Source organism: Pteronotus mesoamericanus, unplaced genomic scaffold, assembly GCF_021234165.1.
Source record: "Pteronotus mesoamericanus isolate MK-2021 breed Mesoamerican mustached bat unplaced genomic scaffold, CSHL_Meso_final scaffold_21, whole genome shotgun sequence".
Taxonomy (NCBI): Eukaryota; Metazoa; Chordata; class Mammalia; order Chiroptera; family Mormoopidae; genus Pteronotus; species Pteronotus mesoamericanus.
The window spans coordinates 25,115,051-25,131,146 of NW_026555310.1; positions in this window are offsets into that span (position 1 = coordinate 25,115,051).

A 16,096-nucleotide genomic window follows, 5' to 3' on the forward strand; every position below is an offset into this window, starting at 1 on the left:
GAGGATGTTATGTACAAACACAAAAGTCATCTAATAAAAATATGTTTAATACCTGTACTCTATAATTTCTGGGGATATAATATAATATAATACATATGTAGTTAATGTGCACATTCTATTGTTTAAACAAGATAATATAATTTGTTAACAATGAGTTTCAAGTACTATTATGACTTACCTATTTTTGAGGCAAAAATACATTATAGATACATTTTCCCATGGAAATCTCCAAGCTTGAGAGCAAAAGTGAATATAGAAAGAAGTTAAGTAAAAAAGGAAAATAAGTGCTCAATAGAAGATAAGAAGAAAGGCAGAATATCAAGGATTACCTGAGTTTAACTGAACTAACATCTATTTATAAAGTTATTCAAGTCTGCATTTTCTGAAAATATTAAAGACAGAGTATATGTAACCAAAATATGTTTTAAAATTTCTTTCAACTGATCTTTAAGTAGGATATCTGATCATCTCACATAGAATGATGTGTCTGATATAAAGAAACCTGGTAGGGATCATGAAAGCTTCTGTAAAAACATTTAAGTATGACTTCTGTTGGTGTTCAGACATATATGTCATGATTTGCAAACAGTGGGGCAGTCTGGTAGAAGCCTATTGGCAAAGGAAGCTGAACAGCAGTCTAGTCTCCCAGTGGAAAAAGCGTCTTTAGAAAAGAAGAAATCACCCTGCTGAATTTGAACAGGTAGATAAGAAAGCTTTAGCTGTTGGAAAGAACTGAAATGCTGAGAAAAATGTTGTTGCTATTTCATGGATCTTTCCTCAGACTGTAGATCTTGACTCAGTTTTAGGTTTGAGTAAATGCACATTTTGAACACAATTTTGGTACTCTGAAGCATCAGCTCCACTTCCAGTAGCATATTGTTTTGTTTGGTGAGGACTGTGGAGCAGCAGGAGAGAAAGACAGCTTCTCTTGGGCCTCAAAGGAATGGGGTGGTCATTGTCAGGCAGTACAGCATGAATAAAGTAGAAGAAAACTTACACAAAAGCATAAGGAGGTTCTCTGTGGCAATTCCAAGAAATGATTAAGGGAGCAGATGGGATCTGTATGAAGAGAGGTAACTCAATCTATGTTAACCTTAATAATAGTATTTTCTAAAATGTGAAGGAGTTTACAGCTCCACATCCATAAGATTTCCAGGCCCATTTTCTCTTAATAAGTCACCAATTTTAAAATACTATTGGAGTAATGTCAGCAAAATGGCAGAATAGAAATTTTCAGCTATCCTCAGCACCCTACTTGACCCAAAATTTTGAGAACAGATGTATTAAAGAGGATAAGAAGAACAGTATCACTTTTGTTGTGTCACCCTCTTCTAGGGCAGCACAGTTCTGTGCCAAGACAAAGTCGTCCCCCCACCCCCACAGCCCACAATTTCTCCACAGGGAAAAGTGAGAACATAGTGAGTGAGTGCCTGATTTCCCCAGCTGTGCGGGACACAGTCCAATAACCTCACTTTTTTCTCACCTACCCTGAATATTCAAGGGATTGGCACCCAGAATACTGAGGGAATTAACACAGCTAAGTGTTTGGGAGAATCTGAGAACAGGGCAGAGAAGTAGAGACCTGGATATCAGAGCTTAAAACTCAGCAACGAGTCACTGATTCTAATGCTCCCTTCATGGACTACATCAAGGAGCCCTTCAAATAAGCTGCTTGGGATGCCTTGCATGAAGACCCCTCTAACTGTCTCTGGGTACCCTCCATTCTCTATACACCTCACCCCCCGTTTAGCCAGTTTCCAAGAACATCCCTGTGAATGGCAAGTGTGAGGCTTTGCAGACAGCTTGCAACTGCACACAGACAGACAGCCTGGCAAGCAGGACTGAGGGAAGACACACAAACTAGCATATTTCAGTGTACCACCATAGGAAAAACAAATAAGAAGCTCTTTGTTCCAGGCCAGGTTTTGTGAGATTGAGAGAAAGTATATGATCTTAAGAATTCCCTTCTTAAGGGGGAAAAAAAGGTGTAGGGTCATTGCATACATAGAAAAATTCTGAGAGAGTTTCACAATCCCTAGTTGGGATTCAGATTAGTGAAGATGTTTATCGCCTGAAGCCACTTAGTAAATACTAGTGGAGATGTCTCCTTCTTCAAATACAAAGACAGCAAAACAAAACTTCAAGGCACTTAAAAAACCAAGGAACCATAACATCAAAAAGGAATAAGATAATTGTTCAGTAACTAATCATAAAGAAGTAGGTATCTACAAATTGCTTAAGAATTTAAAATAATTGTTTTAAGTTAATTGAGCAAGATACAAGAGAACACAGATAACACAAAACCAGGGGAATCATATGTGAACAAAAAAGAAAGTTCAGCAGACAGAAATCATAAGAAAAATTTCTAGAGCTGAAGAATACAATGAATGAAATGAAAATTCAGTAGACAGCATTGACAGTAGATTCGGCCAAGCAGAAGAACACATCTATGAACTCAAAGACATAATTTGATTTATCTAGTCAGAGAAGAATAATTAAAACATAAATAGAAGGAATGAAGAAAGCCTAGCGGATTTATGGGATATTATCAAGAGAATTAATATATGCATTATTGAAATCATAAAAGAAGAGAGAAAGGTACAGAGGTTATTTAAATAACTAATGGCTAGCCCAGGCCAGTGTGACTCAGTTGGTAGGAGCCTCATCCATAGACAAAGGTTGCTGGTTTGATTCCCGGTCAGGGTACATACGTGGGTTGTGGGTTCAATCGCTGGTCCAGCTGCATACAGGAGGCAACGAATTGATTTTTTTTCTCTCACATTGATGTTTCTCTCTTCTCCTCTCTCTGAAAGCAATAAAAAAGTGTACTTGGGTAAGGTTTAAAAATAATAATAATGGCTGAAATCTTCCCAAATCTTGAAAGAAATATACACATTCATTCATATATGAAGCTCAAAATTCCCCTCAAACAGGTACAACAGAAAGAGGACTTCAACGAGGTGCATCACTCTTAAACAGTCAAAACTCAAAGACAAAGAAAGAGTGAGAAAACAGTCAAAGAAAAAATATTCATTACATCCAATGGTGTCTTCATAAGACTGTCAATGAATTTCTCAGCAGAAACCTGCAGGCAATCAGAGGATGATATACTCAAAGTGCTGAAGAATAAAACTACCTACCATGAATGTTTTCCTGTCAAATTATCCCTCAGAAACTAAGGAGAGATACTTTTCCAGGCAAACAAAAGCTAAAGGAGTTCATTACCACCAGACTTAAACTAAATACTAAACAGAGTTCTTTAAGCGGAAACCAAAAGATGCTAACTAGTAACATAAAAACATAGAAGGTATAAAGCTTATAGTTAAGGTAAATTAAAGCTTTTAGTCAAATTCAGAATATTCTAATACTGTAATGGTGGTTTGTAAATCACTTTTAATTCTAATATAAAGGTTGAAAGACAAAATAACTGAAGAAAACTACAGCTACAATATTTTTGTTAATGGGTACACAATATAAAAAATGTGAATTAGAACATAAAAATAAAATGTGAGGAAAAGGTAAAAGTGTTGAGTTTTGACATGTAATTTATTATTAACTTAAAATAGTTTGTATATAATGATATTTTCTAAAAGCATCACAGTACCTCCCCCCAAAAAGAAAACTACAGCAAATATTCAAAAGAAAAAGAAAAATTAATGAAAGTACCCATTTGAAAAATCATGATTCCTGACCGGTGTGGCTCAGTCAGTTGTGCATTGTTCTGCAAAGCAAAGGGCGAATGGTTTGATTTCTGATCAGGGCAAATGTCTGGGCTGCAAGTTTGGTCCCCATTAGGTGAATGTGCAAAATGAGGCATCTGATTGATGTTTCTCTGTCACATTGATGTTCTTCTCCCTTTCTTTCTCCCTCTTTTTCCCTCTCTTTAAAGATAAATAAAATCTTTAAAAATATTTTTAAAATCATCATATTATAAAGAAAGAAAGGAAGAAGGGACAAAAAAGATACAAAATAGCCAGAAAACAATTAAGAAAATGCCAATAGTTAGTCCTTACTTATCAATAATTATTTTAAATATAAATGATTATATTTTCCAATCAAAATACATAAAGTGGGAATGAATAACAAGCAAGACCCAACTATATGTCTGCAAGAGACTCACTTCAGCTTGAAGAAACTACAGAGATAAAAAGTGAAGGGATTTTAGAAGATATTCCACTCTAATGGAAAACTAAGAGAGCAGGAGTAGCTGTAATTAGGTCAGACAAAACAGACTTTAACTCAAATCTGTAGCAATAGACAAAAAGGTTATTATATAATGATGAAAGGGTCAGTTATCTAGAATATAAAACATTGAAACACCTAAATATATAAATCAAATATTAAAAGAACTAAAGGGGTAAATAGACAGAAATAGAATAATTAAAGACTTCAATATTCAGTTTCAATAATCCAGGCAGAAAATCAATGAGGTGAAATTGGACTTTAGATCAGATGGACAAAGCAGATATAGACAGCACAATCTGACCAATACCAGCAGAAGACACATTCTTCTCAAGCACATACATAACATTCTCCACTTATATGTGGAATCTAACAAAGTCAAACTCATGGAAACATACTAAAATGACACCAGCAGCTGATGGTGACAAAGAGGGTGACAGAAGGTGACATAGACACAGGGGAGTATGAGATGTTAGTCAAAGAGTATAAGCTTTCCATTATACGTTAAGTAAGTTCTGGAGACCAAATGTACAGCATGGTGACTATAGTAAATAATAATATATTGTGTATTTGAAATTTGTGATAGTAGATTATAAGTGTTCTTCATGCATACACACGCACAATAGTAACTATGTGAGGTGATGGATATATTTTTAGCTTGAGTGTGCTAATTATTTCACAATGTATACATAAATTAAAACATCATTTTGAACACCTTAAATGTATTTAATTTTTGTTAATCATACGTCAGTAAAGCTGGAAAAAATAAAAATAAAATATTATTAAATATCTCATGAAGAATGCTAATTCATTTCCCAGCCTTATTCAGGCTCTTTTTGAAACCCTAAGACAGAATTGAATAGGCCTTGATATCCTGTTCTGAGAATTTAAACTAGACTATCAGTACAGTTTCCTCCATTAAACATAAATAGGATGCAGGGAATTTAGCAAATGCTAGCCGTACGAGGGTTTAAAAACTTAAAGGCACAGCCCTAAGACACATTTCATAGATGGTCAGCTACAATGTAAGTAAACCATAATATTTGTTACTTCTACATCCACCATGTCCATGCATTGTTCCAAACATTTAGATGTATTGACTCATTTTATCCTAATCACTACAACTTGAGACAGGCTTTTTATAATTTACATGATACAGATGAGGAAACTGAGGCACAAGTGACATTAACTCACCCTTAGAAAATAGGAGATATGGAATTAGAATCCAGGCAGTCTAGTTCTAAGGGCCATACCCTCAACCTCTACTTTCTGGCTATATTTTAATCCTTTCCACAAATATTATGTCAGCTTCCCTATTCATTCGCAGGAAAGACTATTCAACTTGGGCTATTAACCAGCACCTTATTTAAGGAAGGTAATTTGAGGATATTCAAAGGCTCTGAGAATCTTGACAAGGCAGATAAGGGTATTGTTCCTGATGGGAATTCTCTCTTCAAATTTCACATAGGGTTTTGAACAACTTAATTGTTTTTATGGAGGAGTACACAGGGAGGTAAGGTTGCTTTTTCTGCCCTCTCTCATTTTAAGGAAAGGAGCTACATTTAATCTTCTCTTCAGAGAAAAAAAAACTACCTTGTATTATTGAAACAGAAATAGTTCCTATACTATTAATAATTTGTGAAGTACTTTAAGCCAAATGGTTTTATGTTAGGGGGAATCTCCCCTCCCGAAATCTATAAACTTTCAGAAACCAAACAGGAATTGTAATTTTTTCTAAAGACTCCATAAAGGTTATGTAAGTAACTTATAAGTTACAGACACATATTGCTGTTGAAGGAAAAGTAATTTGTTGTAATCATTTTTAATTATAGTTATTTTTAATTATCTTTGCTGTATGTGTAAACATTAAAAATACAAGCACTGCTCCTGTAGCACAGATGGTTGGTGCTTGTCACCCAGGCTGTCAAGCATCATTTGAACACCACTGCCTCCTTTTCTCTAATTGTAAGAAAAAAACAATAAAGTTGCTTCTTGGAAATGATTCTTATGTTTGAGAAAACGGGCTGTTCCCAAACATGGGTAAACCGATTTACGGACAATTTTGTCATCCTTCCCCTCTCCCTCCACAATGCTTGGAACCCCTCTCCATTTGGGACCCTGTTCACCCGTAGTGGTTCTGGTGTACCCAGTAGTCTACCTAGACATGCCCGTGTTTGGTTTTGCTGCAACTCAGTCAACTAATCAAGAACCTGGAATGATTAAAAAAAAAAAATGTTTCTTTTAAAAGTTGAATATGTGCACGGAAGTGGCAATATTAAGTGTGTAGTTGGCAACAATATTCTAACTATCTGGTTTTAGTCACATCCACACGCAAAAAGCAAAGCAAAACTAAATAACATTCAGAGATTTTAACACCAGGAGCTCTCTGGTGTCCACATATGATTAAAGGAAATAGCTCCAATTTTTTCAGTTATTAACAGAAGAACTTTAAAATCTGCCACCTGGTGGCCAGCACTGAAGTGGTAGAACTCCAGTTTGAATGCCCCTCAAATAGATGAATTTGCTCTGTGAACTTAGAGCCAAAAGTCAAAAGCTATATCATAATCCAAATGTTAAATCCCTCAGGTCAATGCAAAGAAAAAACTGATTTTGGCTGAGCTTGACATTGGTCAATATATTATATTCCTATTTATTTTTTTAAACTATTGTTCAATATTTAGTGTTGTCTATGCAGGCACATTGGGCTGTTGCCGTGGAGAAAAGAAAAGGGAGATTTTGATAATCAGCTTTACACAAAAAAGAATATTCTCTACATACATGGAATTATAACCAAAAGAATAATTCAGGTTTCTAGAAAAGGAATTTTACCTACAAAGATGAAAATGAGTATGAAATGTTTAAAATAATGTGGTCCTATGGCAGTCCACATCTGCTTGGGTGGTAATTAATGGGATAATAGCTATCTACACTGACCCGCCAGGTCACCAATCATTTTGATGACCTGGGAGGGCAGAAAGAACCTGCCTGGAAAATAACCATGGTATTTATTTCCTACCTGTTGTATTTGTATGTTTTAGGTCATTTAAGCACTAATCTATAGAAAGATGCACCCAGCACAGCATATACAAATTTAGGTATTCTCATGTACAGATATATGAGATAAATTAATGGGCTTGAAAATATTTACTCAAAAGTTAAGGAAGAAAACTCTAAATTTGAAAAACAAAAGTTACCTTCTTTTAGTCCAAAAATACTTGTTAATGATGAGTATTGAGATAATTAAAAATCAAATTTTAATTTATCACTGGAGGTGCCAGATGGACAGTCCCAGAGTGTATGTCTGTTTTTATCACAGAAACAAGTTACAAAGACTACTCTGCCATTTCATGTCAATTACATATTTAATGATGAAATTACCCTCATTAAAGCCATAGTACTTTGCTGAGAATATGTATCAGTTATAGTGCACTCTTCTCCCAACTTTGAGAATTTGACAAATAGTGCAGTCAAAATTAAACTCCAGTTATGTTGAGTATATCTTATAATGAAAAAGCTAGAAGTAATGAATAATGAATAAGCTAGAAGTAAACAATGTCAAAACCATTATTTAAGTTAGTGTCTATTACATGAGTCAGAATTTTTAAATCTGTACTATAAAAGCTTACTTTAATTATATGGATAAGTAATTTAATTATATGTCCAGTGATAATGAGTCTAGCAATATTCTTTAGAAAAAAATAAGGGCCTGAGAAGAAGTCTATGAGCTTGCTTCTGAATTAGTCTTTATTTTTAAAAAAAAACACACAAAACTCTACACATATTGCTTATTTAAAAAAATTTTAAAAAACAACATTTATCCAGTAACAAGGTACATACATAAGAAGACAAAATTAAATCTAAAGAAGGAATCCAGAGAGGTAACTCAGTACTGTAGCAAGTTTTGCCTTAAAGACAAAGGTCAAAAACCAGTGTCATGCAGCTTCTAAAGCAAAAACTAGATAGAGACTTCTCTTAACACTGGTATGATCTCAGAACACTGGGACTTCAAAAGGCATAATGGGAAATGAGACGGTGAGTTTTCCCTACGGAAGAATACAACAAGGAAACTCTTTTTCTGACTTTGGAGTCAGCTGGAGATAAGACACATCTCCCTTGAGAATGCATCACTACACATCAACCCTCATAGGTTCTAATATTATACTAATTCTTTCTTTTGTGGTTCCAAAAATCCCTTAAGCTTCATATTTATTGGTGTTGTTTTAGGTTTGGTAGCACTCCTTATACTTAACAGAAGTAAATCTATCTCTTCATGAGAGAAGCTTAGCTTTCACTCAGACCCCCCCAAAACAAACAAACAAACAAATAAATAAATGTCCAGAAGTCATAGCTCACATTCAAGAGTTATAACATAGACATCAGTTCAGACGGTATCTAGCCATGTATGATAAAAAATAGAGACATTTATTGAAGAAAATCCAAGACACAAAAAACATTGTGCATAAGACAATAATACCTCAGTTCCCTTCAAAGTAGGCCCCTTGGGACCTCACACAGTTCTCCTAATCACCACCAGCTGACTAGTTGTATTTTCCTGAATCTCATCAATGGTCTGAAGTCTTTTCCTTTTCAAAGATGACTTTAGTTTTAGAAAAAGCCAGAATTCATGGGGCACCTCCTCTGGGCTGTATGATGGCTGAGTCACCTGTGTGATTTGATGTTTCACCAAAAAACTTTGCACAAGACATGATGCATGAGTGGGCACGTTGTCATGATGAAGCTGCCAATCACCGTAGCTGTAGCCTTCTAAATCATCCAAATAGTTTCTGTGGATGAATGTTCAAGCTTAATGCAAAATTTGATTCAGGTTTGTTGCTCTACTCATTCAGCATTTTGAATGGGATTCTCACACAGTACACATGCTCACTCAATGGTGTCTACCACCCCCCCTGACTAGTACAGTTAAGTCATCATCATTCATGCATGCGCATTCCAATCCTCTCTCCTTGGCTGCCAGGTTACATCAGATGTTACACAAACTGCTTTTGTTTTATTAACAATGGCTGGATTTTTTCCAGACATATCTCATACATGACAACCATGAGTGAGAACCAGGAGAAATACAAACAATCAAACACATAAAAATTTCCAAATGATCAGAAACATAAAAGTAAATATGTTACTATATGTAAAAATATAATATCTCTGATAACGTTCTTTTTTTCAGTTTTTTTATTCATTTATCCTATTGCTCCTCTGAGATCTCAGAGTCCACTAACTAGTAGTACTAGTGCATTGGTCTCTCCTTGTTGTCCTTGAAGTCTACTGAATGCTGTTTTCCGACCTATTGCCCTCAGCCAGTCCTACTTCACACTTAACCCCAGTCACTTCCCTGATCCAGAAGAACCTGAATTTCAGATAAGAAATAACTCTCCATTTTCTTATGGCAGGAAACCTCTCATTTACAAATTTATGCACACGTCATCCCCGGGCCACCTTCCAGGCAAGAAGATTCTATGGCTTTATCATTAAATATTAGCCTTTGCTTTTTCAGATCTACTCACTGTAGACTCAGCTTTCACATTTTGGCTTAGATTTAACCAAAGCCTAATCCAGTTTCCACAATTTATTACCTCTGTTTGGTTACTCATGACTTTAACTACTATCTTTATTGACCCCTCTCATATTTATTTCTCTTGCCTAGAATTCTGTCCTATAGGTTATACCCATTGATTTTATTATCTACTTGATATCTCTATGTAGATGTATAATAAACATTCTAAATTAGACATGTTCAAATTTGAAGTCCTAATTCCCTTTCAAAACTGCTCCTCCTCATGCCTCCTCAGAATAGTTGATACTATATCCATCCTTCAGTGGCAGAGCTAAAAGCCTTGGAACATGCTTGATATTTGTCTTTCATACCTTACATCCAATTTTTTCAGAAATTCAGTAGACTTTATCTTCGGATTAAATGCAGAACGTGATTAGCTTGTGTCACCATATTTACTCCGTAGACTGATTGTATTAAAGCTGTTTGTCTCATCTTACTTTTAATCATCTATTTCTACCATAGGAGATTCTGCCCTGAATTCCAGCTTAAAGGGATTAGGTAAGAGTATGAATTTAAGAGTTCACCTAACTTTACTAATCTTCTCCTGTAATAGGAATTGCTAATGCACATGTATTTAGTTTTTCTTTTATGCAGTTCCAATCAGAAACACTGAACATTTCACCTGATTATGATGCAAAATTTTTATGACTTACCTGTCATGTGCAGCTCCTTTGGGCACCAATGACATCTCAGATTAAATCTGAGTGGACTAGGATACATTAAATACTACATATTCAACCCCTGGCTTAAACATCAAGTGTCAGCCCTGGAATTAGGTCAAGACTCTGGCCCTATACTGCTTGATCTAATTTTTCTACCCAATCTCACCTCACTTTCAACCATTGGAATTTTTGGCTAAGGCACTATCACAATTTAAACCTAAATCTTAAAGCCGGTGAAGTCCAGAGATAGGCAGCCCAGGACTCATGCAATGGTTCTACAATGGCCATAGAGACGTGGCCTTTTTATCTTTATCTTCCAATGTGTAGGTGGAAGCCTTCATCTTCATTCTTGTCTTAAAGCTGCCAAGTGATTGCTTCTCCCCTAGACATCAGGGTTATATTCTAGGCATAAGGAAGAGGTACACAAAGAACATTACTTATATTAGGAAGTGAAAGTTTCCCAGAAAGTTACCTCTCATTGGAACTAAGCCAGATATCATCCTAACTGCAAGGAAATCTAGATGGCAAGTATTTTTTAACTGTTACATTGGATCTCTGAACACAATCAGGATTCTCCTGGTAACAACAACAAAAAAGCTATGTATAATGTAGACAGTCAGTTTCAGCCATACTTAGCAAAGAACACTGGGCCTGTTTCATAATCTGAATGAAAGATCATATCAGTTGAATGAGTACTAACAGTAGGGCAAAAATAAATTCCACTTTCCTACAAGTCTCTCTTAGCTTTAAAATTACAAAGATAATTGTGCATTGGGTCATTTTTTCCTGAGAGCCAGCTCAGTGTTGGACTATTTTGTTCACTGATTATGAGCAATTGGTTAGCTGGTTTCCAGTGTGAATGCTTAGAAGGTTAGTGAGTTCTGTTTCAATATATTTTTCACTTTTTAAAATATTCTTTTGTCCCATTCAGCTCTTTTTCATGGTTCAGAAGTTGAATAGTAAAAATTGTCTAAATTTATTGGTCTAAGAATAGTTATCAACACAAGACTATGGCTGGTTATAAGAAATGCTAGTTAGATATGTTGGATTAGCTAAAAAGTCCATTTATTTTTGTTTCTATAAAATAAAAACATTTTTAATTTTCACCAATAACTTTATTGATCTGGATATTTTTAGTATGTTGGCTATCTCCTCTGTGCTCTAGCATAGATCGTTCTCAATTAATGTCTCAACTTGATTGTTATCAACTTCAACTGGTCTACCTGACCATGGAGCATTGTCCAGCAAGAAATCTCCAGCACAGAACTGCAAACCAATTTTGACACATTTTATCAGTCACAGAACCTTCTCCCTACAATGCACAAAACTTTTTTTTTTGCTTTCAGTTACGTTTTTACTTTTTTTGAAATAGTAAAACATAATATGCCAAAAACGTTGCATATTTTCTTCCATCTTCAATATTACAATGTCTACACAAAAATTTGCCAATTTTTATGTTATTTTAAATGCATGCTGATATGACAGTTGTCACAATACAATCTAACAGAATTGTTGTGTATGAAAGTAAAGACAACTAAACACTACTGGAGCCACCTAACAGGGAAAAAAAAAAAAGAACTTCTTGGCCAACTTAATACTACTCCTGAGAAAATAGTTTGCTCTGGAAGGATTCCTTCTACTTGTTGACCCCAAGAAGACCAGAAGCCAAATTTGGAACCTGCTCTAATCAAGTTTATTAGCACTTTAACAGTACATTATTTTTAGAATTTCTTTCTTGATTCTGTTTTTCCCAGGCATGTATAATTTATGTTCTCTTACCATAGTACATACATCTTCATAAGCTAAATTTTCTTCCAAAAAGGTGGATTGAAAATAAACTAAAATATTCCTATATAAATCTGTATCACATAGGCAAAATGTTTCTTTTTTTTTGCACATAGTACATTGTCTTATGAACTGTGAAGACACACAAGAAAATTGGAATTCATGTTACTCTTAACAATAATCATAAGCATATATATATATATATATATATTTCTTCCTCATGTGAAACAATGAGGCACAATTTGGAATTATGTAACCATTACTGAAATTTAAGTGTAAATTAAGGATAAACATCTGCTAGAAGGTGCCAAATGGAAAGAAAAGAAGTAGAAATGATGAATGTGTAATTACTCTTTGAATTAAAAGTAAGACATGGTTGAAAGACAAGGGGAGCTTTGTAGAAAGAACGAAAGAGTGGAAGGCACAGGTGGAAATGAACACGTCATATGAAGAACCATAAGATTGCATGGCTGTGTTAAGGGCCCATAAAGATACATTAAACTGAGGAGAGCAGGATTCAAAAGGAGAAAAGTGGAGAGCCTTATGTTTGATTCAGTAAGAAACTGGGAACCACATCATTCTGGAAGAGAAAAAAGATGTAATGAAACAGTGTTTCAGGAAGATTAATTTTGTAAGCACTATGAAAAATGGATTGGCATGAAACTGAATTGAGGGAGAACAGCTAGGAGTCTGTTGAAACAATCCATGTGTGAAGTTATGAGGGCCAAGATAAAAATGGTAACTGCTGAAACGGAAACAAGTAAAAAAAGTAGAGAGTCATCATATGAAGCATCAGCAGTCTGCAACTTTAAAAGGAATCCAGCTAAGAACTGGAGGCTACGCTGACTGTTTGGCAGCATTAACTATGCTTATCATAGTGCATATGTTGTCACCTATTTCTTCAGATCAAGGGGTTTACAAATAATGAACCTCATGTCTACAATTCCTACCAGTTCTAAAATGATCTCCCAGTTGCCATGATTTGTGCTCTGATGATTTCACGAAAACGGTATTTTTATTTATTCTGATTACATTGGTAGTTTCTTAAATAAATCACTGATTCTTTCAACTCTCTGAAATTTGTCTTTCATTTGGCCTCTTCTTTACAAAGTGTTTTGGCTTGTACCATAGAGGAAAGACAAGCCTAAAAAATCCAAGGTATTATGTCTCTCTGCCCAAAAGTTATAAATAGTTTTAAATGTTATCAGATATTTATATTTGAAATCTTCAATAGCATTAAACTTCCTAGGTCTGAGGAAGATGACCCATTTTACCAAAATCTATGCTTTCCTCTCTTTCTGAGAACCAAACCTGACTACATTTTTCTTCAGTGTAGCAACATGACTGACTTCTTGCTAATAGATGGTCAGTAGAATTAATGTTCAGCACTTCCAGGCCTTGTCCATACCCATTCTATGGAATTCTATGAATTTCAATTCCAAGTGACCTTGTAAACCACATGCCCATGTTGTTAGGTCCTCAATCAGTCAAGATCCCTGAAGAATTGCACAAACCACTCCCCAAGGCAAAACTGTTACAATCTTGGACTCTTATATGAATAAAATATAAACTTCTCCTTGTGCTTAAAACATAATACATTTTCGGGTCCATTAGTGAGAGTAGTTAGCCTACCCTAATAGAATAGGTTCAGGATTTTCCATGAAAATGCTATTTGACAAAGTTGCAGTTCACTGTTTTGCGATGATAGTAAATACCAATTTGAGCATTAGATTCTAGCCAAAATTGGAAATGTTTTTAAAAATACTTATCGAAGCTTTCATTTTTTGTGGCTCTTACCTGTGACTCTGGAGCCAGGAAACTTGTTGATAATGTATAGCATCAAAGGTTTTAGAAGAAAGATCTAGAAAGCTATTTGCAGGATTCCAAAACCACATACAAAATGTAAAACAAGTCTCAAGAAGCAAATCTAATAAAAGAAATGAAGACTAAGTTGCAAAGTTTATCAAACTGGGCATGCTTAAATAGGGGATGATAGATAGATAATGAAGGGTAGAAGAACAAATTAGAATATGTGGGTCCCAAAACCGTGTGTCAGAAAAAGAACATATTAGTTATTACTTGACACTTTCTCCCTTCCTTTTTATTGTTTTGTAAATATTTTTGATATATGGCCTAAATAAATTGTACACATTCTAAATTACAGTTTGATAAATTCTTGCAGTGTAAACACACCCTCTTGTACACTTTAGTCATATTCATCCTTAGAGCCAATTACTCTTCTGACTTTTATCGTTACAGATATATAAATAAAAGTATGCAGAATGTATTATACAGTGTATTTCTTTTTCTCAATATTTATGTAAGAATGCATACATAATATCAATAGGTCAATAGTATTGAAATATTTTTATTTTTCTATTCTATTCTCTGAATATATCAAAATTTATTTATTCATTTTAATATTGATGAATATTTGGGTTATTCCCAGTTTCCAGCTATTATAAATAATGCTACTAAGAAAATTGTGCATTTCTTTTGGTGCACATTTGCATGTATTGCTATTGAGTAGAAGTAGAATTGTTGGGTTATAAGATATTCCTATATTCAGCTTTAGAAGATATTGACAGTTTTCCAAATTTATTTGAGTAATTATAATGGCCACTGGCAGTATATGAGAATTCCAGTTGTTCCTTATTTTTTCCAGTGCATGATACTATAAGTTTTTTTTTTTTTAATTAGCTATTCTCGTAATTAGCTTTGAAGAAGGTGATGATTGGAAAGTGGCAAGAGAGAGACTTTTAGGGTTATATTTGTACCTAATCCTTTCTAAAATTGATAATGTAAGGTTTTTTAGTTTAGGCATTCTAGAGTGTGGTATGCTATATCATTGCGATTTTAATTTGTGTTTTCCTGAAGATTTGTGATGTTGACCTTTCTATGTGCTTATTTACCACCCATATGTCTTCATTAGTAAGTTCTTTAGTTAGGTTTTTGTCTCTTATTTTCCTTGGTGTTTTTGCCCTAATACTGTCTACTTGCCACAATTTAATATATTCTAGATATACATCTACTGAAATATAGATTAATACATGTGTTTTTTCCTAGGCTGTGGTTTGTCTACTTGTTGCCTTGAAAATGTTTTTAATAAATAGAAATTTTAAAATATGATGAATATTCAACACATCCTTTTTTTCTAACATGAGCAGTGTTCTTAAGAAATTTTTGGATACATGAGTATCATAAAAATATTGACCTAAGTTTTATTCTAGAAGGCTTATCTTGTAGCATTTACATTTATGTCTAGAGTCTAGGCCAAATAAATTTTTGTGTATAAAGGTAGATGTTTAAATTCATTATTTTTCCATGTGTTTATCTCATTGTTAATGCCCATATGTTATAAAAAACAACAACTTTTTTATCCTTAGTAAGTGACTTGATGCTTTTATTTAAAATCAATTGGGCATAGAAGTATGGGCCTACTTATGGGCCACTTATTCTCTTGCATATCTATGTTTATGCTAAACTAGACTGTCTTATATGTGATGGCTGAATATTAACCCTTGAATTAATATAGTGTTAGTTGGTCAATCTTTTTTTTTCCAAAGATTTATTTGCTAATCAAGATCTTTTGTTTTTTCATATAAATTTTAGAATCAGCTTATCAATTTCTACCAAAAAAAACGCTTGCTAGAATTTTTTTGTAACTGTACTAAATTGATATAAGGGCAAAATATTGTCAATCCATCAACACAGTATATCTCTGTATTTATTTAAACCCCCTTTACTTATTCTCAGCAATGTTTTTTATTTTTTAGAAAACAGATTTTTCTAAGCCTTTATATATTTATTTCCAAGTACTAATTTTTATGTCATTTTAAGTTAAAGTTGTTTAACTTTATATTTTAATATTAATACAATTTTATAGACATTGCTA